The sequence below is a fragment of the Taudactylus pleione genome, unplaced genomic scaffold (assembly GCF_031769625.1).
Source record: "Taudactylus pleione unplaced genomic scaffold, aTauple2 ptg000105l, whole genome shotgun sequence".
Taxonomy (NCBI): Eukaryota; Metazoa; Chordata; class Amphibia; order Anura; family Myobatrachidae; genus Taudactylus; species Taudactylus pleione.
In genome coordinates, this window is record NW_028284507.1 from 6646807 (window position 1) to 6674455 (window position 27649).

Here is a 27649-nt window from a genome sequence, read left to right on the forward strand (position 1 = left end):
CTATTGAGCCCGTTTAAAAACACCAAATACCTTCAGCAACCCAAATCGGGGGGTACCATAAGGAGCCCCCACGTCAGAGCATCTTTTGGGGGGTGTCAGGCTGATTTCCCCAAAACTGACAGTACTTTCTGCTTGTTTCAGTTTTGCCAGGTCCCGTTTTCGCGTACTTCCATATTGAATACGGGGTAAAGCTGGGATGGCTGCGATACTTTTCCGCCTGCAAACAAGGCGAAGTTGGCGGAAAGTCCGAGCCGCGAAAAAGTATCGCGGCTCGGCTCATATTGAATACGGCTCATAGACTGATAAATGTTTTTCTCCAGATTACTTCTTTAATCTATTCTATCATATTTAAATAATCACCCACTTAAATAAAACATATATACTATCTCTATAAACATACAAAAAAACTAAATTAAAATATATATAAAAAAAAATCAGATTTTTTTTTTACAAAGTAATCTAAAAAAAATACTAAAGATCAACGCTGCTCATTGGGCTGTGATACAAGGATAGGCAAGCAAAGACTGGATACAGTAAGGGCTTATTAGCTAGCTAGTGTTCACTCTAGCTCCGGCGCAGGCAGGGCACCGGAGCTAGAGAGGGCAACTTTGTGCACGCGCCGTAGGCACGCGCGCCCGAAAAGGGGGCATGGCCATGAAAAGGGGGTGTGTCTATAAGATGTGTCCCCTTTTCATGATACTTAGGGGCGTGCCCGGCACTTACGGACACGCCGGGCAGCCCCCAAGCGCTGCAGACAGTGAGAATAGATGCTGGGCACATGCGCATTTCTCCACCCGTGGGACACCGCGACCCGCGGGTGAAGACGGCACCCGCAGGCTGTGAGGGCAGGGCGCTTTTTGCCCTCCAGAAAGAGGGCAGGGCACCGCGCCCTGCAAAAACAGCCTAACGGGAACGCTACTAGCTACAACATAATTAGATGTGAACACATCCCCACATACATGTTAAAGCCTCCATACATCAGAGATTGATTGCAGCAATCGTGCAATTTGCAATCGATTGTGTATAAAAATCTTTCCCTTTTTCAATCGATTGTGGCATCTCTGCAATCAGCAGTCGCTTGAAAAAGGGAAAGATTTTTATACACAATCGATTGCAAATTGCACGATTGCTGCAATCAGTCTGTGATGTATGGGGGCCTTAAGGAGGTGTATCTCTGTGTTGCAGGAGTGCAGGTGTAATGATATAAGTTGATTATCAGTAGCTTCTGATTGGTTGATTATACATCACAATGAAATCATTAGCTCCTTGCACATCAGCTGAAATCATTGGCTCCTCATCTATAGTATATCAAATCATGTCCGTCTAATAGCACTACATAAATAATATTTGCATTTGGGCTACTGCAGGAAAGCAGAGTCCCATTTTTAATTTCACATTTATTGGTAACTGCCCAGACGCTATTCCCTGTTGTGTTTATAAATTTACTTACATTATTATATTGTGTACAAATATTGTAACCTAACTACCATTTACAAGTAACAAAATAACTCCACTTCTGGCGTCTGTGTATTTATTTCAGGTTTAGTTTTACAAGTTAGCCTTGGTTTCAGTTGGTCATAAGTTCATGAAACGATACTTTAATTAATTTATGATATTTATGATTTGACTCATTTGGTGGATAATAGAATCTTACACAGGACATGGGTCTGGGGGAGCTGCATATCTTTATCCTTGTTTGTATTATCTACAGTAGGTGTTACACATCTCCCACCATTGGATAGCTGCTCTCTATGCTCTATTCCAGTGATTCCCAGCCTCGGTCCTCAAGGCACACTATAGCTGGCCACACATCTAAAAGATTATTTGTCCAACCAGCCAACTACTGTTGTTGATTGGTTGCAATGAAAATCTGGTAATGTATGGGAGTGAATGATGATCAGCAATTTGCTCCTAAATGCCAGAAAACAGATGAATATGGTCGTTCAGACAAGTTTGTTAAATGTTTGATCTAAGGAATTTGTTCAAACAACAGTTTTTGTAAGTTTTCCGGCGTGTGGGAGCAAATTGCTGATTGTCATTTGCTTTCATACCTTACCAGATTTTCATTCCAACCAATCAACTAGTTGGTTGTTTGTACAGATAATCTTTAGATGTGTGGCCAGTTTAACAGTCCTGGTTTTGGTGATATCCATGATTGTGCACAGATGGTTAAATCAATATAACAGAGGTACTAATTAAGTCACTTGTGCTCAAGTATGGCTATCCCTAAAACCTGGACTGTTAAGCTGGCCACACACTAGACCAACTTTCATCCAACCAGCCAACTAGTTGATTGGTTGGAATGAAATCTGGTAACGTATGGGAGTAACTGATGATCAGCAATTTGCTCCTAAATGCCAGAAAACAGATGAAAATGGTCGTCAGACAAGTTTGTTAAATGTTTGATTTAAACAATTTGTTCAAACAACAGTTTTTCGTCCATTTACCGGCGTTTGGGAGCAAATTGCTGATTGTCATTTGCTTTCATACCTTACCAGATTTTCATTCCAACCAATCAACTAGTTGGATGGTTGGATGTAAGATGGTCTAGTGCAGGGGTTCCCAACCACGGTCCTCAAGGCACACTAACAGTCCAGGTTTTAGGGATAGCCATACTTGAGCACAAGTGACTTAATTAGTACCTCAGTTATTTTGATTTAACCATCTGTGCTCAATCATGGATATCACTAAAACCAGGACTGTTAGTGTGCCTTGAGGACCGAGGTTGGGAATCACTGGTCTAGTGTGTGGCCAGCATTATAGGGGCATTCAATATGGAGCGAAAACTTTGTTTTTGCTATGTTTTCGCGCCAATGACATCATTTTCGGAGGTTTTGGTTTTACACAGTATTCAATTTCAAAGACTTTTCGCAGGTTCGAAAAGTCTTTGAAAAAAAACGGCGAAAAAAAGTGCAGAATTGGGGTTTAGGGGTGCAGGCTTAAAAAAAATAGCCTGCACCCCTGGGAATTACATTTTAAAAATAACTGTGTAAAAAAAAGTTTAACAAAAAAACAGGGACACCCCAAAAAATTAATTTAAAAATTGGGGTGAAAAAAAAAATTGGGAAAAAAGTGTTTAAAAATAGGGAAATAGGTTCTGGGCTATTCTGCAAGTATGCGGCAGGTGTTTTCTAGAATAGGCTATTAGCGGCAGGTGCATAGTTGCAGAATTTTAAAAAACTTACTTTCGTTTTTTTACGCAGATCCCACTTCGCAGCTTCCCGTTTTTTGTAGGTTTTATATTGAATACGGGGATAAAGCAGGCTCGTGCCCAATACTTTATCCCAGGAAAATCTCCGATGTGGAGCGAAAAGTCCAGCACGGACTTTTCGCTCCCATATTGAATACCCCTCTATGTGTGCCTTGAGGACCGTGGTTGGGAACCCCTGCTCTATTCCAATTAAAGTTTTTATTGAATAGGCTAATTTAAATGCCTGATTGAGAAATGCCATGACTTATTGGCATATTGCTTGTTTTTTCTGTGGCAGCTAAAAGGAAAAAGTAAAAGGGCATGGTGGCAGGACCAGTGGGACAGTAGATGACGGTAATGGTGATGTGAAGTGGGTGGTATTGTGAGAGAAAAGAAAGCCCAAAATGGACAGTGAGGTTTAGAAAGTGAGATAGGGGAAGAGGCAGGAAACAGCAAAGAATAATAATGTGATAAGTGCCGAGAGGGGCACAAAGGCAAGAGTTTCCATCACTTGTTATTATTATTATTATTATTATTATTATTATTATTATTATTATTATTATTATTTATATAGTGCCAATCAAATTACCCAGCAATGTTCAGAGGATATGTAATATATCACACCAGTCCTTGCACCATTTGAGCTTACAGCCTATGAACCGTATTCAATTTGAGGCGAAAACGGGTTATCGGTAATAATTTATCACCGATGATGTAATTTTCGCCTGTTTCAATTATCCCCGTATTCAATTATAAAAAATTTTCACCCCAGGTGCGAAAAGTCTTTGCTAAAAAACGGGGATAACTTTTCACCATGTTTTTATATGGCGAAATAAAGTGCAGAATTGGGGTTTAGGGGTGCAGGCTTAAAAAAAATAGCCTGCACCCCTGGGAGTGTTAAAAGTTATCTGTGTCAAAAAAAAATGAAAAAATTGTCAGTACACCCCAAAAAATTTACTTTCATTTTGGGGGCGAAAAAAAAAATGTTGGGAGACAAACTTGTAAATTAGCGCAATTTATTCCTGAGAGGTCCCCATGTATGCGGCAGGTGTTTTCTTCAATGCGGGTGGTAGCGGCAAGTGCATTTTTTAAGAATTTTTAAAAATCATTTAAAAGACTTAAAAATATGCTTACACCCATTTTCATGAACTACAAATTTGATGGAAGTAGTTTTTTTTGCCAAAAAAATATCTAAGTGGTATTCTGCACCCCTTCTTCACAGGCGTATTTATGCACCTGCCGCGGCTATTTAAAACCCGATTACCTTCAGCAGGCAAAAACAGGGGTACACATAGTGATCCCGCATGTCTGGACATCTTTAGGGGGGTCCAAAAAACATTTCCCGAAAATTCCCTGATTTTTTCGATACTTACCTTTCCGCCGGCTCCCGTTTTCGCGCGATCCTATTGAATACGGGGATAAAGCAGATACTTTATCCCCGAAAAACATGGCAGAAAGTCTGACCTCTGACTTTTTGCCATCAAATTGAATATGGCCCTATGGGGGGACATTCAATTTGAGGTGAAAATTCCGAGGTCGGACTTTTGACTGTCAATGCTGATTTTTCTGGGATAAAGTAACGGGCACGTGCCCGCTTTATCCAAGTATTCAATTAGGATCCGGTGAAAACGGGACCCGGCAGAAAGGTAAGTATGGAAAAGTGTAGGGAATTTTTGGGAAATGTTCCTGTCACCCCCCTAAAGATGTCCAGACATGGGGGATCACTATGGGGACCCCCGTTTTTGACTGCTGAAGGGAGTCAGGATTTTTAAATAGCCGCTGCAGGTGCATAAATGCGGCTTTCAAGACGGTGGTGAAGAATAGCACTTAGCTTATTTTTTTTGCCAAAATAACTATGCCCATTAAATTTGGGGTACATGAAAATGGGTGTAAGCATATTTTTAAGTCCCTTAAATGATTTTTAAAAATTCTTCAAAAATGCACCTGCCGCTACCAACCGCATTGAAGAAAACACCTGCCGCATACATGGGGACCTCTCAGGAATAAATTGCGCTAGTATACAAGTTTGTCTCCCAACATTTTTTTTTTTGCCCCCAAAATTAAAGTACATTTTTTGGGGTGTCCTGACAATTTTTTACATTTTTTTTGACATAGATAACTTTTAAAGGACACTCCCAGGGGGTGCAGGCTATTTTTTTTAAACCTGCACCCCTAAACCCCAATTCTGCACTTTTTTTCGCCATGTAAAACATGGTGAAAAGTTATCCCCGTTTTTTAACAAAGACTTTTCGCACCGGCGAAAAGTCTTTGAAATTGAAATGGGGGATAATTCAAACAGGCGAAAATGACATCATCGGCAATAAATTATTGCCGATAACGGCTTTTCGCAGCCTAATTGAATACCCCCCTATATCTCTGAATTCCTTATTTTAGCTGTATACTGTATATATGACTAAGCAGAGATATGTATTTCCATTGCATTAGTATATAATACATCTCTTCTCTTCGTTTAATTAAATTGTATGCAAGTTTATCCATGCAAGCTAAAAATTAAAGTAAAGGCATAAAGCAATGTATTGTATTTAGTAAAAATTGCAGGATTTACAAACCAATAAATAAGTAATCATGTGACTGTAAATCCTTAAAAGTGGTGCACACTGAGGGACTGATTCAGCAAGGATCGTAGTAGCAAAGGTCGATAAATTTGCATAGCGCATGCGTATGCATTGTGCGTGCGCGAACTAGCAATTGCGATGGGAACTGCATTTGCAGAGGCTACGCAGACCCAGAGCACATTGATTGACAGGAAGTGCCATTTGTGCGTGGTGGTCGGGCGAACGCAGGCATGCCAGTGCGTTGCAATGCCGTTGCAGGGGTGTGCATAAATTATCCACTGCAATACCATACACAGCCTGAGGCTTCATAAAGTGGACTGAAGTTAGCAATTCCTGAGTGAGGTCTGACCTGCCTTATCTGTGCGTATCGGTCCGATGTTATTCAATGTTACCGATTGTTTCGCTATGTTGCCCAAGTGTAAGGATGTGAGTAAGGGGAAGTGGGCGTCCTTATGTTAGGCTGTGATCGCAATGCGATTGCACACATTTACATATCACCGCTGATATTAGCAACTGTGGTACGAGCGTTCTAGCAGAATAGCGATCCTTGCTGAATCAGGCCCTGAGTCAGCTGTGCTAACTGGATAGATTGCATGTCGTACAGTATGTGCAACTTAGCTACAGGTTGTGAAGAGAGCACGGTGAGGGGTATACTGAAAATAAAGGTTATGCTAACCTGGCATAGCCTTTCGCACAGTAATGTAATATTGGCTGTGTATTATGACTTGTATTGATGTGTTCTTACTTATGTGTTGTGTATAACATGTTCTTAAATGTCTCCATGTAGATTCTGTAGTTACTGGTATCTTATCTAATATGTCACTTAAAAAGCTATGTTCACCTTGGCTTTTAATGGCAGCCAGTTTCCTCTGGTAACTCCAGGGAAAGTTGCAAATATGGCTATGTAAGATAGTTGGCTAGTTGGCCATGTTGTACTGAAAGTGCAACAATTGGCTTAAGTAGATTATCTTTTATGGCTGTACAAATGGTAGAACTTTGTTCTTTTCACAACTGAGGTAACCCAAGAACAGGTCCTCGCAGTATGCCTGCTGCAACCTGAGGACTTAGTGGAGGCTCAGTGGCCACCCTCCATTATACATGTACATGTAGTGGAGAATTTCTATATAAGCTTAGTCCCACCCAAGCCACAGCACCATAAGAATTTAATTAGTCTGAAAAGAGGGATCCTGGCCATCTCGAGGGCATTGCTATGTTCTAGAGCAAGCTGACTCAATCAGGCTGACTAGAGTTTATGGCTCATGCCAGACTGGTTTGGATCTTGCTACAAAATAAATTCATTGTTGCTTGCCTTGTCACTTTGTTAACCACGAAAAGCTGGAGAACATTGGGCTTGGCTTCTAGCTTACTGACAGTGGAGTAAACGCTGTAGATGGTGCTGACAGGGATCCAGAGGAATGGTGATGCTTTATGGTCTATCAGCAGGGCCGGTAACAGAAATCATGGGACCTGGTATACACAATGTTTAGGGGCCACATATCCCGGGTCCCTGCCAAGTACAGGTCAGTTGCTTCAGAGTCTGCCTTACCTACAGTATATGTGGTTTTTCTGCAATAGGGAACCTCTGAAGATAGTGTTCCTCTCTGGTCAGATGGTGACTTCAGTCGGTATTCACTATTCATGGTACGGAAGAAGTTTGTTTGCATAGGAATATAAACAATGTCATTGTCATATAGCAGAGGTTCAACCAGATAATATATAGTAACAAAAGTTTTAATGTAGGGCAAAATGTGAACTTCCCTGATCAAACAATTATATATTATTAAACTGTATTTGCTAATTTGGTACCACTAATTCTGCCAGTAGTGGATAATCTCCAGCCACCCCTCCTCCAAAGGTTCTCTTCAGCCTCATCTTGCCTTGTGTCTCTCCAGCCTCCCTGTGTCTCTCCAGCCCCCCTGTGTCTATTCAGCCCTAGCCTCCTTCTGTCTCTTCAGCCTACATTGTCTCTCCAGACCCCACAATGTCCCGCCTGGCCCCAAAGTATCCCCCAAGCCCCTGCTCACCTTGTCCCTCCAGTCACAGCTCACAGTGTCCCTCCAGCCACAGCTCACAGTGTCCCTCCAACTCACAGTGTCCCTCTAGCCTAGTCCCCCCTTTTGTTGGGCCTGTCTATTAGGCAACATGTTCAGTGAACACCCCTGGCTGTTATTATCTGTATAAGTAATTTGTACGCATATACTATATTTAGTGATGTAAAATAAAGTAGATTTTACATATTCTCAGTTGTTTTTACCTACTGTAAGTGATTATGAACTCAGTGTATTGCCGAATACCCTCAGTTGGATCTTAAGGCTGCTTTGGGCCAACTAGGTAGACTGAGAGGGTAAAAGAGCTACACATGAGTCTGGTATCCCAACACATACATGTGATGATCAGAGAAGTTTAGAACGAGGTGTGAAAATGAGGAGTGCCATAGGAAAGAATTGTATTGACTGATGTGTGTTTGACATGTAACAAGACAGCTTAAATATCTGCTCTCAGACACACATTTTATCTGGCCCTGAAAGGGCAGGTGGTAATTAATACAAGTGCCATATTTTTCTGCTGTACACTTCATATTGAGAGTCATGCCAGAGATTTACATAGTAATAAACCGTAGAGGATTCTTCTCAACCAAATTGTACAGTAGATGCAGTGTCAGGGGCGTATCTATAATGGGTGCAGGGCGCATGGCGTCATTATATCATGTGGGGGGGGTACGCTCCAGATCAGCTGCACACACTGCAGGATGCCTGTCTGGAGTATCGAAAGGATGTTCTGGTGGTACCGCAGCAGTGATCCTGGCTGCAGGTTGCCATTCTAGGCAGTCTGCTAGCTAGAAGCAAGGGCAGAGGTGCACTGACAGTGCCACCCACAGAACCCTGCAGTATGTATGGCAGCACAGGTAGCACACCTCTAGTTACAGACCCGAGTAGAATAATGCTATATTTTTTTAGGTCTTATTTAGACTTACCATATAGTTTAAAATGGGTGTATAAGGTGAAACATGATTATAATTTGAGACATAGTAGGGGTCATTTATATTAGCAGCTCCTGCCAGCTTCTCAAGACTCATGCTCATCCCTGCACTGTACATTTTTGTCATACTGTCACTCAGATCCTCTTACTCTGTGTTGTTTACAGATTTGCTGATCTTCCACACCGAGGGTATCTGGGCTTCAGGCAGCCTGATTTGTACACAGTGATGGCCTTGGTTCAGTTCCCACTGGCGCTAACCTGCTGATTGGAAAGATGTTTAATATACTGTCGGAGCGATGATTAGAGTGAGGGCGGTGACGGTTAGCACATTGGTGCTGGGCCAATAATCTATTAGCAGAGTATCAGTAGGTGTATGGGGGATCCAGAGCCTATTAACTTGAGACTGCTAGACCCATAACCTATTAGCAGAACTGTGTAACAGTGCGGTGAACAGCAGTGATGCTGGATGTAGTAGTCCCCCAGACAATTTACCCACCAGGAAGGAATACGCTTGGCCAAAGTATATGTAAGCGGTTAGTCCACACGTGGTTTTGCTTAACTAGTTCTTAGATTTATTGACAAAAGAAAGAAAATAACCTATGGCGCTATGGAAACCAATATGTAAAAATGAGGTTTAAATTACAGACACAAAATAGAGGGACAGATACGCCTAGCTGCTGTGATAAAAGTTGTCAGCAAAAGACCCAAATCAATATCCAAAAAACACAGCGCTGGGAAGAATCTCTTAATCCCTTATTTGTGGATGTAGAACTAATCCAATGTACACATCACTACAATAAATGAATAAATAAATGAATCAGTAAAAATGAATATAAAAATGCAAATGTGCTGTTAATAATTTAATAAACCAATCAATACAAAATAGTGAATATATATGATAAAAAAGATAAAAAATAAAAAATCATAAAGATTTATACATAATCATGCATATTGTAGGTCCAATACACATTGCACAGTATGCAGAGAATATTACTCAGAAGCTGTGAACCCAAGCCCTAAATCAGTCTGACTGAGCGTCGGTGATTATGTATCATATGAAAGTTACAATCGTCAGTTCTTTAGTGTATCCTTGGTTGCAGCAGCAATAATGTTTCCAATAATAATTCCTGTCAACATTTGTCCACATAAATGAGAAATAGAAATGTCTTCCAGGACAATTAGGAGAAAAATTAAATAAACAAATGTGATGGATGTGGCACTTGTTATCCACTAAACATGTTTCGGTGAGAGAGTGGTTATTTTATTCAGCATAAAGTCTGCAGCTACAGCCACGTTCGGCTAAGCAAAAAAGATCTCTACTCCAATATAATGTGTAGGAGGAGAGTATTCCTTAGTTATTGTTCATACAGGCTCCCCATACTGCCGGCACCTGATACAATGAATAAAAACACATGAAAACTAATAAAAGTAAAAATAAAAATAGGATAAAAATAAAATCATAAAACATAAATTTGCAGCATAAAGAAATTACTTGGGATGATTATAGCAATTAATGTACACAATTAAGCCCTTCTCAACTTATCTCTAAAAACATACATTCATAAAGTATAAGAACAGATTGTTCAGCACTTAGCAGTATTCAGTATAGTAGCTATTTTTCATATGCTGTAAGTCACACTTTATTTGAATGATCCGTGTCTATTGTGGCAATAAGTATAAATTTTCGTTAGTTCCAAGGAAACAATGTTGCTAGAACACAGATAGTGATTTACTCAACAGATGGTTGGTACAACACAGTTCTAGTTAAAAATATTAAGGCTCTTCTTATATACAATTCCGTTCACAGAAAAAATATAATGGTTCCCCCTACTGTATATCAGGGTTTAATTCTTTAGTATTCCTAGATCAGATGGCTACTCTTTGGGTAAACCCCTCCTATTTAAGTATAGACTGCAAAGCTGTTGGTTTGTTGCAGTATGATATGCCGAAGGCAGAAAATGTGTACACCAATTATGCATGCATGCTTTTTAAGGTATAACTCACGGCTCTGCCTGGATCCACTTTTCCTGCTGGGACTTTTCTCTTGGCGGAAACATGGTCAAGCATTGAGGTGCGTAGTGTGATCATGTTTCTGCATCTAAACAGCACATCAGCAGCTAACTTGTCGAAGTGTACAGTGATAACGTCATGTCACAAGTTTGGATTTGGTGCGCTGCCTTTGATAACAAGATGAGCAGCGATCCGGCAAGCCATGCACGTCTACCACAGATGACCAATTGGGAGGTACTGGACCATCCTCCCTACAGCCCTAACCTGGCACTAAATGATTTCCATCTCTTTGGGCCATTGAAGGGGCACTACTGGGGGTAGTGCCCCCCCCCCAGTGTTCTAGGTATCTAGCTTGTAGGGACAAATTAAAGGGAAATAAAAATAAACATTAGTACCTCTTCCTGGCATGTGGCATCAGAGCAGTCAGGTGTGACCTCACCAGACTCACTGCTCAGGCTCCTCCAAGTCACAGGTGCCGCGACCCAGCCTCTCAGCAGCAGCAGCAGCACCTGGCTCAGGCTTTCCCTCAGAAGCATTGACACAGCTGCCATCGTCTCTGCTACGTGCGAACCAGGTAAGCCGCCATGTTCTGGCTTCAGGCACTTGACACTGATTTCTTCTGTGCTGGTATAGATGCCTTGGTGTACCATTGGAACAAATGCTTAGACAAGTATGGGGAATATGTGGTAAATAATCTGTACCAAGGCCATACTATTATACTATTATACTATTATACAGTACGTATATGTACGAGTTGACTAAATGTATGCAATGAGAGATCTTGTTACTTTATTTATTGAACCACCCTCGTATATTGAAGTGTCTGATACTCTGGCTTTTATTGGTGATGCTATGGGTCAAGGATATACCAATCCCAAAGCTCAGCATAGTATAGCTGCCAACTGCTCCGATTTAGATGGCAGGTATGTCCCATTCACTGCTGCTGTGGCATTGAAGAGCTGTTGTTAGGGGAAGTGACTGGTCCTGCATGTTGGAAGTGATGGGAACGCCCCCTAAGTGGATGTGGATAAGCTCCTTTATATGACAGTGAGGGTATAGTGAGGCGGTGATTCATATGCAAACTTGATTATAAGTAGTGCGGTACGTACCATACATTGCTGTAAGATCTGCACCACCAATAATATGCCTCTGAAATCTCATTGAAACTGTGTCTTAGGGGCTGATTCAGAAATGGACACAAACACAGACGCGACTCGATAATTGGCCTTCTGAATAACTTTCTGAATAACCCTGCAGTCACGCAGAACGGCCGCAAGAACTGACGCCGGAACCATTTTTACTGCATATGGGATTACAGTTACAGGCTGAGACATGCCCCCAAAATGGTCGCAACACACCTGTGTTTGAGTCGCCAATCCCCCGTTGCTATTCAATTCCAAAAATGAAATGAAGCATGCACAGACCATCGATAATCGCTCAACTGCAGAAACTTCGGCTTTGCGGCCATCTCTGAGTCAGGCCCTTAGTTGAATCAGCCCAAATTGCTTGACTTGCACAACTTATTATTATGATAATATTTTTCAATTATGACAAAATATAAAGGTCTTCTTACCTTGGGTGCTGAGCAGGCGCGCACAGAGTACCCAGAAACCCCCCCTGCCCGACGATCACTAAGTGTAGTGCGGATCGCACTACACACTAGCAAAGACTACCCGGCAGCTGTGTGTTTATTTTAGCTGCCAATGAGAGTCAGACAGACACTCATTGGCTGCTACATCCACGGAGGAAGCCGGCTGGAGCTCACTCACTCATGAGCTCCGCCTTCCGGCTCCCCCCGCAGCGGGTGATGGGAGAGACGTCATGACGTCTCTCCCATAGTGCAGACCGGGCTGGGAGGAGCGGACAGTGGCGGTCGCGGCAGGAGTTGTGTTTTTATGTTTTATATATGTATATGTAAGGGACACTGACACTGCATGGGGGGGTGCTACTGTGGGCACTGCATAGGGGGACTACTACTGGGGGCACTGTTTAAGGGGCACTGCATAGGGGGGACCGCTATTGGGGGCACTATATAAGAGGCCCTACTGATGGCACTGCAAAGGGGGGACTACTACTGGGGGTGCTATATAAGGGGCACTGCAAAAGGGGGGACTACCACTGGGGGCACTGTATAAGGGGCACTGCATAGGGGGACCACTACTGGGGGCACTATATAAGGGGCACTACTGGGGGTGCTGCATAGGAGGACTACTTCTGTGGGCACTATATAAGGGGCACTACTGGGGCCACTGCATAAGGGGATCTACTACTGGGGGTGCTATATAAAGGGCACTACTGGGGGCACTGCAAAGGGGGGACTACTACTGGGGGCACTGTATAAGGGGCACTGCATAGGGGGGACCACTATTGGGGGCACTATATAAGAGGCCCTACTGAGGGCACTGCAAAGGGGGGACTACTACTGGGGGTGCTATATAAGGGGCACTGCAAAAGGGGGACTACTACTGGGGGCACTATATAAGGGGCACTACTGGGGCCACTGCATAAGGGGAACTACTACTGGGGGCACTGCAAAGGAGGGGGGCACTACTGGGGGGAGGGGGGTCTTTAATAAAACATGCTGGCTGTATTTATTTGCCTGCTGCATTCATGTTTTTTAGTGATAGAGGTGTGTGTGTCTGTATGTGTGTGTCTGTGTCAGTCAGTGTGTGTGTACCACATCATAGGCTGCATGGTATATTTTACTGTAGTGGTCCTAAATCTTGTGTAAGCTGTTTCTATCTATCTGTTTGTCTGTCTGTCTATTTATCTACTTTTTGGCTAGATGTTTTTTCATTGGTTGGGTAACCAAGGATTTGGAAACCCCCCTTTCAAAATCCTGCGTTGGCCACTGCAGAGTACCTTGATTCGGTCTCTCTGACGACTGCAAAGGTTGTGCGCCGCTCACCTCTCTTCTACAAAGTCATGTTGCTTTTAAATATACATCAGTATTGTCGATGCCCCACACCCATTGTCTCCCACTTTGCATGAACAGCGAAGTTACAGAGATAGAGAGGAGAGCAATGCTGGATTCCAGGGGAATTGATTTTATCATAACTTAGTATATGCAACACACAATTTAAACATAGTTTCTTATAGTTCTCTATACTTAATCATTCCAAGACCCAGCTAGTGCACTATTTATGTAAACAGCTGAACCTGTCTAAGTGTTGAAACCCCATAAGTATTTTAACAGTGTGTGATTGATGTAGCATCAAGCTGGCTTGGATAAGAAAGAGTTAAAGTCAGATATAGACCATTTCCAGGACATGTAAAACCCCAGTCTGATTTGTGACCTGCTATCCTAGCAAAATATATCATAATCTAAGCCAGACTCCTTTCATGACTTTCTCCCATATTAATCTTTCTGATAATTTGTATCACTCTGAAACCTGACTACGAATGAGAATATCCACTGGCAGGAAGTGGGTTAATGGGAATAGGTGCTATTATCCCAGCTGCTCGGACTTCTCATCCTACCTCTGTATGGATGTCTTTGCTCAAGTAATAACATTCCCAACTGTAATCCAGATGTCCCATGTGTTTCCAGTTACACTTATGTGCATAAATTCTAGACAAATATTGAGCAATTACATTTACCAACAACAGACTAAATCTAAATTCACTCGTACCCATGTTCTACCTTCTTCTCTATGACGTGCAGCCAAGTGGCTTCAGTCCACGACATCCTTCAGAACGCATGACCAGCCCACTAAATCATTCTTATCAAAGTCTTCTGTTCTGGTCTCATACAGTGCTGGCTGCTCCAGGCACCTTTACAGGGTCTGTCATTATTGGCTTACGCCACTTCTGCTGGAAGTTACGCCACAAAGTTAGTACATTCCCTTTAGATGCGTAAATGTATGTAAACGTATTCTTTTCTTGTTTTTTTTTCCCAATAGGGCTATTTCTGTGTCTTCTTTTCCTAGAAAGAAGTGTCTGGCTCTTATAGAGGAGATGAAACTGTGAATAACATCCCCGTCCACCTTTGTGTCTTATTATACCCCTTTCAGACATACAACCCGGGAAATTTCCTGCTCAGACCCGGGAATTTCTTCTGCGCAAATTCCCGGGTATTTGGTAGAGACCCCCCTTTCACACTACAGCGTCTACCTGGGAAATTCCCAAGTAGACTCCTTTCAGACAAGAGCAGGGTTTTTCTGTTTACCTTCCTCTTCTCTGCCATCTGCTCCTCCTAGCCTATCCCCTCTCTGGTTGATGATGATGTCATCATTCAGCAGCCAAAAGCCGGCCAATCGTAATGCAGTTTTTGTTTTTTAATTATTATAATTTTTTTAACATTTATTTTAATTCCCTGGGGGTCCAGCGGGAGTGCGGGCGGCCCGCTGTGGCACAGCCGGCCAGTGCTGGGGGTGGTGAGCAGCAGCGCTGAGCATCCTATAAGACGCTCTGCGCTGTCAGCTCAAACAAAGCAGCAGCGCTGAGCATCCTATAGGACGCTCTGTGCTGTCAGCTACATGAAAAAGCTGCTTGGTGCTACCCGGGAGTAGTAAATTCCCAGGGTAGCACCATTCAGACAGAAGCAGGGTAATTTCCCGGGACTTAAGTCCCAGGAAAAACCCTGGTCGATTGCAGGGGCGGCTACCTGGGAACGTGTTCCCGGGTAGGTACCTTTCACACAGACATGAGACCCGTGAATTTTGGCCGAGGCAGGCCAAAATCCCGGGAATCTCAGTATGTCTGAAAGGGGTACTACAGACTTGTTCTGTGAGTTTACATATCTTGGTCAAAGAATGGACCATTTCCTGGTGTTTATTCTTATTGTAGCTATTGTGTTAAATACAGGTATGGGATCTATTATCCTGAATGTCAGTTCAGTTCTCTGAATAAGGGGTTTTCCATCACTTGGAGCACTCAGTGGCAAATGCAGGATTTCTAGAGGGGGGTTTCCAAATGCTTGATTTTAGAGTGAGAGTGGCCTGTCCATGAAGAGGGTATAATTAGCACTTATCCAGCTTTAATATGTTACATACAAAGTATATTGTGTTGCATAATTCCAGCATATACAGGACCAGCGATCACAGTGAGCCATTAGATGCGGCAGTAGGTCCATCCTGTCTGAGCAGAATGTTTTTTTTTCAGATGTGGGTACCATTCCTGAGCACTGGAGCAAGTCCGGGAGTCTGAGGGAGCAGCAGAAGAACTTAGCACTGCCCTGGACATATATGTACATATCGGTCTCCTTATGTACTGGATAGTGTATTATTACACAGTATTAATAATTAACCCTATTGATGGTCTATAGCAGTTCACCTCTAACAGTGTATGTTTTCCACATCTCCTAGTTGGTACATAGGTATATTTATTTCTTACTGGCTGACACATTTTAAAAGATCCACAGTTGGTGCTAATCATTTCATTTGGGATACTGAGAAGAGCATGCAGCATTAGTAAGATTCTATTATATTACTATTTCTATTGTGGTCATGGTGTGTGCTGGTGAGGGGGGTTTCCAGGCAGACGGAAACCCCCCTGGGCGTTTGCCTATGAGCACCGCACCTATAATGTTATAAATGACATTTAGGAAAATGACAGTATGAGTGTTTCTCACAGTGGGCCTAATTCTGATCTGACGGGTCTCTTAGCACAGGCACAAATGGCAAGTTTCTGCATGCACAGAAGGGCATTTATAAATTTTTGAGTGTGTCCATTCTATTCTGAATAAGATGGAACTTGGCCGGATCTGGGAGGTGACAATGAGATTGCACGGGACCTCCCTGACTTATGGGAGTGTCATGGGCGTGTATCCAAAGCTCCGTGGGATTCTGAGTCTCGCAATCGGGGAAGGGAAGCCTGTTTCTGATGTGTCTGAGGTTGGTTCAGACGCCTGTATTAATGATGATGGTTGAGGATGGCCAACTTAAATAATCAATGGGCGTTATTGGTATTCGCACAAATCCCTGCGTTAGATGAATGGATATTCGCATTAGAATAAGGCATTAAATCTGGCTTCTGAGGCTGCCACAACTACAGCCGCTTTGCATGTGACTCAGAATCAGCCTGCGGGGTGGGAAGCTTAGCCATCGTATTTGCATGTGCAAAATTCTCACTCAGTAGAAGTAAGAAGTAATGAGTAGGACTTGTCCAGCAATTAGTGCGGCTCATTGTGCACAATCAGGGGCATCGGAACGATTTTATGTTGGGGGGGGGCATTATATCATTTAATTTTGTCAGTGTCCCCCTCCCCTTCTCCCACCACCTTACCTGTTGCTGGGTGTCGGGTGCATAGGCACCAGAGTAGCAGGAGTCAGGGACCAATAGCAGCAGCCGCAGACTGTCAGGGGCTGTGCTGTATAGCAATAGGCTGCGCAGCCTCTACACTGCACAGAAGAGGAGGAAGTGTAATGTGCGGTCTTTAACATAAAGACTGCACATTGCACCACCTCCTCCTCCCTGCAGTGCAGACGCTGTGCTGCCTATTGCTATAAAGCACAGTCCCTGATCGTCCACAACCGCGCTCCACAGTGGCGCCTTTCAAAAGTTTGGGGAGGGCAAGCCGCCCCCTTGCCCCCCCTCCCCCAGGATACAGTACTATATAGCTCCCTTTGATTGGCGGTGTACTGACTCCACCAGTTAATAGAACTTAAATGATATGCACCTGCGGCTATATGATATAAAGTAGCAGCCATTTATTGACATTTCTATTCAGACTACTTCAGGACAGAAGATTCCCATTTTAATTTAATAGCGGAAAACAACAGCTGTTTCTACTTAATTTCATTTAAATGTAATTTATATTTGTGTTTGCATTTAATTATATTTTATATTAAAAATGTGATGTTGAATTTATTTAAAACACTGTCATGGCAATATTCTCTTTTGTGTATACTGTATAACTTCATCACATTAGTATATTGAGTACAAATAGGGTAATTCGAACATTTACTGCCAATCTAAACCTCTATGCTGTCTCTACGCTATTGTAGCATGGAAGTGTACACACATGAATCCCTGACGTGTCTGATTCAAATGCTACTGTGCTTGGGATGGATGCGAGATGTGTTCAACTGAGCACATGCATATAACTATATTTTGCCTTGCATGCTTCTTTTCCTATGTTGGTTCGGGGGATGTGGTCATTAGGTCGACATTAACAATGTTGACATTCATAATGCAGACACCACAATGTCGACAGTTCTGATGTCGACATTGTTAAAAATGTAAACATGCAATGTGTTGATATTCTGAAAATGTTGACATTAGGGTTAGGCTGTGGACAGGAGGGTAAGGTATAGGCCTCGCGGAGAGGTTAGGGAACGGCTGCATGGGGGGAGGGGATTAGGGTTAGGCACTAGAGAAAGGGTTAGTATAAGGGTTAGGGTCCGGGGAAAAATACTTACTGGAACACGGGAGGATTGGAGGCCTGACCCGGAAGTGACAGTCACATGACCGCCAGGACCCGGAAGCCGCCCTGGAGCTGCTGCAGCTGTCAGGAGCAGGTACATCACCACTGGGCCTCCAGGGTCGATATTCTAACATGTCGGCATTTCATCACTGCCTACATGATGACCAGTGGCGGCTCCAGAGGTAGGGCTGCAGCACAGTTCAAAATTCAAATAGGGGAGTCACACCAGCTGCCATTTCAAATGCTGCCAAACATCACCGGCCGGGACTCCCTGGCAGTTTGTGTGGTTCCCCTATTTGAATTTTGGACTGCTCTGCAGCCTCACCTATAGAGCCACCACTGATGATGACTGTTGACATATCATACCACAACGATGTTCAGGCATAGATGGAGCTAGGCCTCTGTCCCCGGGTCAAAGATTCAGCTCCCTATGCAAATTTCTAGTAGTCACCATCTACCTATATGACTGCCCTATAATGCTGAGAGCATTACAGTGACCACTGTACAATACATATAGAACCGCAGTGTACGCAATATAGTGCAGAGAACATCATCTCCTGTTGCAGCCACTGTGTGCAAGAACAGTCAAGAAGCTGTCAGACAGGTCCCACCGACTCCCGGCTGCTGTGCTGTAAGTGAGGAGGAGGAGGCAGAAGAGACAGACAGGGGAGATAGGGATGGTTCAGCCTATTGCTGCAGAGTACGGTTCCTGGGAGGGAATAACTGTGTACAGCTGACTGCCCTCCCACCCTGCTATACCAGCTGCAACTTTCCTCCATCACCCAGTGCACATGAGTCATGCACGGACTGCCACCCCCATCTGCACCCCTGTGTTCGGAGACAAATAATCCCCGCTATTTATTACACCTCTATTGCTGCATCACCTCCTTCCTGATCACCATTTTGGCACTCTTGCATTCAGGATTTCTCGGGGACAGCTCCTAACCTTTGCAATACCCTCCCTCGCACCATTAGACTTTTATCCAGCCTTCACACCTTCAAGTATGCCATTAAAACTATTTTGTTTATTGTAACTTGTCATCCTCCTTCTAACTTTACAGTTTCAGCTTTCCTCTACTCTTCCACTTTCTCCATATTGTGTCTACCCATATCCCCTATACATGGTAAGCTTGTGTGAGCAGGACTTTCTCTCCTTGTCTTCACTACATACAGTAATTATGCTAACATTACACTATCATTATGTAACTACAGGTTGAGTCTCCCATATCCAAATACTCCGAAATACGGAATATTCCGAAATACGGAATATTTTTGCATGACTGAGAAAGTGAAACCTTTGCTTTCTGATGGTTCAATGTACATAAACTTTGTTTAAAGCACAAATTATTAATAATATTGTATAAAATAACAATCAGGCTGTGTGTATAAGGTGTATATGAAACATAAATGAATTCATGTATGTACACAAACTTTTGTTGATGCACAAAATTATTGAAAATATATTATAAAATGACCTGTAGGCTGTGTGTATAAGGTGTATATGAAACATAAATTCATTCTGTGTTTAGATTTGGGTCCCATTCCAAAGATATTTCATAATTTTATGCAAATATTCCAAAATACGGAATATTCCACTATTCAAAATACCTATGGTCCCAAGCATTTTGGATATGGGAGACTCAAACTGTATGTACATTTTATACTGTCTGTATTAGTCTGTAATTATGTATCTTCTTGTCAGTTTTATCTCCTTGTATAACACTAAGGAACCCTTGGGTATACGTTTATAATGTTGACATTCACAATATTCACAATGTCCATATTGGCAGAATGTTGATATGACATAATGCTGACGGACGATTTTTAGGATTAGGGTTATGATGCGGTTAGGGTTAGGTGTAAAGTTAGGGTCAGGCATACTCATCTCCAAAACTGAAATCTGCATGGTAGACATGGCGACTGTCACATCTATAATGTCTACTTTCCGACCGGTGACATTGCATACCACACCCAACTCTTGTGGTTTCTTATAAATAAAAGGTGATATTAATAATATACAGCTTTGGACCAACTGTAAGTACTGCAGTGTTCATATAATTTACTGACAGTGCTGTGCTGCTGGTACCCATTATAATACAGTTGAGGCTAAGCCTCAGCATATTATCATATTGTTTGTACAGTTGTGTAGCAATGTGTTCTTTGCTTGAAAATATGACTTACTATTGTTTTAACCATCTAGCCGGCCCACAAAGAGATTTTTATTTTCTGTGATGTTAAACCAATGTCTTTGTCACATTTTAACTTGTTTGGCTGTTATGCTGATTATGAAGACATAAAACATGTAGAGATCAACTGACTGTTTAATTTTGAATCATAATGTTGCCAGATGAGACAAATGTTCTATGCTTGTCAAATAATGTTTTCAATCTTCATTCTGGATTAAACAGCCGGGACACAGGCCACAAACTCAAGGCCTGATTCACAGATGTTATGTTCATCCGATGTTTCTGGGTCTGCGTCTGCACAGGACCCATTCTGCACCTGTGCAGCATGAGATGAGTATGCCTGACCCTAATGCCTGACCAGGCATGCCCCAGCTCTGCCCCCCAAGCTGCAGCATGATTGACATGCTGCAGTGTTTGGGGGGCAGAGCTGGGGCATGCCTGGTCACCATTTTCTGTAGGGATGAGCGAGTTCGGTTCCCTGAGAACCGAACCCACCCGGACTACGGGAATCCGAGGCAGATCCGAGTCGGCTCGGGTTTTCCCGCCTGACTCGGATGTGAAAACTAGGTAAAACGTCATCAGCCCGCTATCAGATTCTCGTGGGTTTTGGATTCTATAAAGGTCCTGTGATCGCCGCCATTTTTCATTCCGGTTGTGGAGAGTGAAAAGGGAGGGAGCTGGGATCTGTGCTGTGCTGTTGTTGTTGTTGTACCCGGCCACTGTGCATATGGGCTGGCTACTGTTGTCCATATAGGGGTTGGCTGTTGTCCTATCCATAAGGGCTGGGGCTGGCTGGCTGTTGTCATGTCCATAGGGGCTGGATGGCTGGCTGTTGTCCTGTCCATAGGGGCTGGCTGTTGTCCTGTCCATAGGGGCTGGCTGTTGTCCTGTCCATAGGGGTTGGCTGGCTGTAGTGCTGTGTTGTTCCACTGGCATCACTAGGGGGGTGCAGGGGGTGTGGCCCGCACTGGGTCACACCATCCGAGGGGGTGACACCAAAATAGCAGAGCAGCTCTGCTATTTTAGTGTCACTCCGTCAGATGGTATCACGTGACATGGAGACAGGCAGGGAGAGATTGTGGACTTCCCCAGCAGCTGCAGGAGCGCTGGGGAAGCCCACTGTGTGCAGAAAACGGGAGATGATAACGACCCCAATATTGGCACACATATGGGGGCATGGCTTTGCGGGTCATGGCCACTCCCCTTTTCACAAAGCCATGCCCCTTCCGGTAGCGCCTACGGCGCACCGCAATTAAGCCTTGCCACACCGGGTGTCACAAAGGTAAGTGACGCCTCTGTGTTGTCCAGGGGGGGTCCTGTCCTTCAGGGGTGCTCTTCAGTGTTAGCCACACTTGTCATCAGTGCAGGGGTGCTGTGCTGCTGTCTGTTAAGGGGCTGCTGCCTCTTTCAGGGGATCACCCCAGTTTAAAAAAAATAAAAATAAATAAACTATTTATTTGTGTGGCATGTTAGCCACACCTGTCACCGGTGTAGGTGCGCAGGGGTACTGTGCTCCTGTCTGTCAAAGGGCTGCTGCTCAAAAAATAAATAAAAAAATTTTTGTGTGCGTGTTAGCCACACCTATCATCGGTGTAGGTGCGCAGGGGTGCTGTGCTGCTGTCTGTCAAGGGGCTGCTGGCCCAAAAATAAAAAAATAAAAATTTTGTGTGTGTGTTAGCCTCACCTGTCATCAGCGTAGGTATGCAGGGGTGCTGTGCTGCTGTCTGTCAAGGGGCCGCTGTTTCTTTCAGGGGTTCACCCCCAGTGTTCAAATTTAAATTTTTGTTTAAAAAATTGTGTGCGTGTTAGCCTCACCTGTCATCGGCGTAGGTGCGCAGGGGTGCTGTGCTGCTGTCTGTCAAGGGGCTGCTGCATCTTTCGGTGGTTCACCCCAGTGTTAAAAAAAAAAAAGAAACAATTTTTTTTGTGTGTAGTTGTGTACATAGTGAGAATGGTGGACAGTCACATGACTGGAGGGCAGGATCCACATACCAGTCCTGTAGCTGCCGGCAGCAGTCATGATGACGATGCAAGGCCGTCAACGTCATCTATGAAGGTCGATGTACCAGGGTTTAAGTCAGGCTAAAATGTCAGCAACTTTTACCCTGTAAAGCTAAGTCAGCTTTAGAGAAACCAAAAATTGCCAATATGCCATTCACTACATGAAGTGGCAAGGAAAGGCTAAGGCATTGGCCTGTATTTATGATGACTGATGGTTCTAATGATAGTTTCAAACCCTCTGCTTGTAGGAGAGGTACAAAAGAAATTAAAATTGTTAAGATGAGTAAGGCACCGGAACCAACTGTGTGCTCGGAAAAATCACAAATCCCCGAGAGGAGAGTCCAAGTGTGTCCGCTGTTGCCATGTGTGAGCCTGACCTTTCTAGTAATACTGTACTTGAAGAGGATCCTCTTTCCACCATTTGTGTGCCTTCTGATGTAGAAATCGAGGATGCTTCTGTGAAATTGCACGAGGAGGATGAGGAGGATAGTTGGCGATAACAACAAGGATTATGAGGATGTTGATGATGATGAGGATGTTGATGGCGAGGATGTTTGTGTAAAAACTGTAAATCAAGCAACAGTTGTTGCCCATGGTGGGAAAAATCCCATTGTTGGCATGCCTGGGCAAAGGACCAAAAAATCCACTTCCATTGTGTGGAATTATTTCCACCCAAATCCGGACAACCTTTGCCTAGCCATTTGTAACCATTGCCAAGTAACAGTGAGTAGAGGTAAGGACCTTAACCATCTTGGAACCTCCTCCCTGTTACGTCACTTGCCGCACATTCATCAAATTGGAAAGCGTATTTCAAACTCTAAAACTTTGGGGACAAAAAACCGAACAACAATCAGTCCAGTGTCACCTAGATGCTCCCTTCTATCTGGATCCAAGCGCCTGCAATCTCCACCAACAATACCTGTATTATCATCAACATCCTCATTCATGATTGGAAGTAATTTAAAAAAACAATTGACTATTAAACAGTCCTTTGATAGAGGAAGTTAGTATAACAGCTATCACCCAGTTTCACAGCGGATAACTAACGCCATGACGGCTGTGCTAGTATTAGATGGTGAAATAATAAAAAATGAGAATGATAGTGTGGAGGAAGTGCAAAAGGAGGATGAGGGGGAAATTTGTGTCCTATCTGATGCTAATGTGGATGTTGATGATGAGGATGTGGTTTGCGTAAATCAGCCACCAGTGGCAGCAGTTCTTGCTCATGATAAAAAGAAAGCCAGAAAAGCCACATATTGGGTGTGGAATTAATTTAATCTTAATTCTGACAACAGTTGTGAAGGCATCTGTTCCATTGGTAAAGCCAAAGTTAGCCGAGGAAGGGACGTTAACCATCTAGGCACCTCCTCGCTGTTACGTCATTTGCAGCGAGTTCATGCAATTTGTTTAGCAAAATTATAATTTGTAATTTAATAACAAGTAGTCCAGTATCAGCTACCAGCAGTTTGGACCAGCACATGCAATCTCCACCACCAACACCCTCATCATCAACCTCCTCCTTAATAATTGAAGGTAGTCCTTCCAAAAAATGTTTGCCGTTGCCTGGATGGTGGGTAGTTGGTCACCGATGTGTCTGCTATCCCACTCACTGTGAAGTGGCAGGATGGATATACACATTCCTCAGTCATGCAGCCTGCGTTATGGAGTAAGAACTCCAGGCAGAGGGAGAACCAACTGTGGCCTCTGAAGATGACATGCGGCATGGCAGGGAGTGGGCTCATTTTACTAAATGCCATGGTGGGGGCAAGCTCAGACATAGTAGGGCAGGAAGGACAGGGATGAAAAGTAAAGAGAAAGGGTTTAGAGAAAAGAGGAGTAGAAAAAGAAGCAGGAACAGGGAAAGAGGAAAACAGCAGGAGAACCATAGAGAGAAAGCGAGAGCTACAAAGATCAGAGGCACGGGAAGACAAAGAATAAAAACAGGGACAGCTAAGGAAAACCTCTTGAAAATGACACTTAGGGCCTGATTCAGATCTGCACGCAATGCCCATATTTATGCAGTTGGAGCAATTGTTATACGTTGTGCATTCGTGAAAACTTTACCGCGCTGGTGCAGCGATTGTTTTACTAACACGCGCGCACAGAGGATTCATTCACAACGTGAGTGACAGGCAGTCAGTTTGGGGGAGGTAACGGGTTGGTTAGAAAGATGCAGGCATTTGAGTCCTTCCTCGCAGCAGGAGAGCCCTCTGCGTATCTAGAGACATGCTGTGTCTGTGGCAGCTTAGACTTACGCAGAAGGATGATGGCCGCCGAACCTGCGCTCAGTGTTTCCGGTTTTGTGTGTGAGCAGTGGATGTGATATGCTGTCAATGGATGTTTTTTGCCATGGACGGAGAGTGCGTCATTATCATATATTCGCAATTGCGTTCCGTGAAAAATCGCTATTGCAATGGCTTTGCGTGCAGATCTGAATCAGGCCCTTAACTAGATCCAAATATCTAAAACATAAAGCTATAAAGAGGAAGAGACCTCCCACAGATAGACAATTAAACCTAACCAGGGGCGTAACCAGAGTTATGGGGGCCCCATAGCAAAATTATGCTGTGCCTCCTCCCAGTGTCCATTATCCTGTGCCCCCTCCCAGTGTAGAACAGGCCCCCACTCCCCTGTGCAGAACTTGCCTCTCTTCACGCTGGCCTCTGGGCACCGCTCCAGTCCATGCCGTCTGTCGAAGCTGGATAATTGGCTGAGACAGAATCAGTTTAAAATTAGATTAGAATGATGCCATCTTGCGAATGGCCACAAGACACCATCTTAGAAAATGAGATCTGCACGATGCAATTTTGCGAATGGCCGCCCAGCGCCATTTTAGGGAAACTCACACTTAAGTACATATGGCGATGCTATTATTAGCATCATGCGATCGCATATTTCACCATACCCCATACACACATTAAAAATACGCACATTAGCGAATGCATAATACCCCGCATACGAACGCTGTTTATTAGCTTCATGTGTATGCATCTTCCCTAAGTTAAAAGTCCTCGCTACATAAATCTAACTAGCGTCTTTTCCCAAACCCCAAATACTTACACACTGCACACTCACATAAAAGGTGCCATAGTTTCAAAGTGTAATATTCAAGGTTTATTCATTTCTTACTAATGTTGTGAAATAAAGACTATTTTGATATCTAAGGTTTAGTACATGTTATGCAAACCGTGTTTGGTGTTGTACTGATCTACTCTGTCTCAACAGCTTTCCGGTATCATCGGTAAGAAGATCGCAACATGCATTCTCAACTTATGGACTGTAGAGAGTTATAACACTAAAATGTACTTTGTAATGTTAGCAGCTTAGATTTGCATGCGGCGGGAAAAAGGAGACAAAAGGCTGTTGTAGGCTGACCTGTGTCCATTTGAATCAACCTGTTAAATGTCCTGTAACAGAAGCACCGTGACTGGGAACCAATGGAATCATGCCAAACTTGCCTATTGTGTTGCTTATCCCTGTAAGGGTATAAATGTGCGTACAGACTCCAATCTGGAGTCTTCTTGCTGATGCTGTTGATGGAGGTTTCTTGTTGATGCCGGTAACTGGTCCCAGTACGCGTGCGTATGTATAACTGTACGTTGGGTCTGTATGATTTCTTTGAGCTAAATTGTCTTTAGATCACAGCGTGTAACCTACTGTTTTTATGTTGAATAATAACCTTTGTGTGTTGGAAACACATTTCAAAGTCTGAAAGCATTTATTTACTGTATGACTGCGTACGCAAATAGCGACAATTCTAGAAGGTATAGGCAGGATTTAGAAGGTATAGGCAGGAGCGTATAGAGGTATAAATTCAGTATCCGTACGTCTGCGCCACAGCTCCAGTACATGCCAACGCTGCTGCTGACTAGATCTAACTAGATCCAGCAGGCGCAGGCACCTCTCATCGCTGGTGACGCTGGTATTGTTGTGTTAGGGTTCTGCAAACAGAGGACTCACTGTGAAGTGCAGCAGGGTGGTTATTCGGATCGCAGTTTAAAGGATTTTTTGGTTATATACACTACCGTTCAAAAGTTTGGAGTCACTTAGAAATTTCCTTAATTTTGAAAGAAAAGCACTGCTTTTTTCAATGAAGATAACATTAAATTAATCAGAAATATACTCTATACATTGTTAATGTGGTAAATGACTATACTAGCTGCAAACGTCTGGTTTTTAAAGGAATATCTACATAGGTGTATAGAGGCCCATTTCCAGCAACCATCACTCCAGTGTTCTAATGGTACATTGTGGTTGCTAAGCGCGTTAGAAGACTAATGGATGATTAGAAAACCCTTGAATACCCTTGTGCAATTATGTTAGCACAGATGAAAATGGGTTTGCGCGTTAGATAAGCTATAAAACTGGCCTTCCTTTGAGCTAGTTGAGTATCTGGAGCATCACATTTGTGGGTTCGATTATACTCTCCAAATGGCCAGAAAAAGAGAACTTTCATGTGAAACTCGACAGTCTATTCTTGTTCTTAGAAATGAAGGCTATTCCATGCGAGAAGTTGCCAAGAAACGGAACATTTCCTACAACGGTGTGTACTACTCCCTTCAGAGTACAGCACAAACAAACTCTAACCAGAGTAGAAAGAGAAGTGTGAAGCCCCGGTGCACAACTGTGCAAGAAGACAAGTACATTAGAGTCTCTAGTTTGAGAAATAGAAGCCTCACAAGTCCTCTAATGGAAGCTTTATTAAATGGTACCTGCACAACGCCAGTGTCAATATCTACAGTGAAGAGGCGACTTCGGGATGCTGGCCTTCTAGGCAGAGTGGCAAAGAAAAAGCCATACCTGAGACTGGCCAACAAAAGGAAAAGATTAATATGGGCAAAAGAACACAGACATTGGATGGAGGAAGATTTTAAAAAGTGTTATGGACAGACAAATCGAAGTTTGAGGTGTTTGGATCACACAAAAGAACATTTGTGAGATGCAGAACAAGTGAAAAGATTCTGGAAGGGTGCCTGAAGCCATCTGTCAAGCATGGTGGAGGTAATGTGATGGTCTGGGGCTGCTTTGGTGCTGGTAAAGTGGGAGATTTGAACAAGGTAAAAGGGATTTTGAATAAGGAAGGCTATCACTCCATTTTGCAACGCCATGCCATACCCTGTGGACAGCACTTGATTGGAGCCAATTTCCTCCTCCAACAGGACAATGACCCAAAACACACCTCCAAATTATGCAAGAACTATTTAGGGAAGAAGCAGGCAGCTTGTATTCTGTCTGTAATGGAATGGCCAGCGCAGTCACCAGATCTCAACTCCATTGAGCTCTTGTGTGAGCAGCTTGACCGTATGGTACGCAAGAAGTACCCATCAACTTGTGGGAGGTG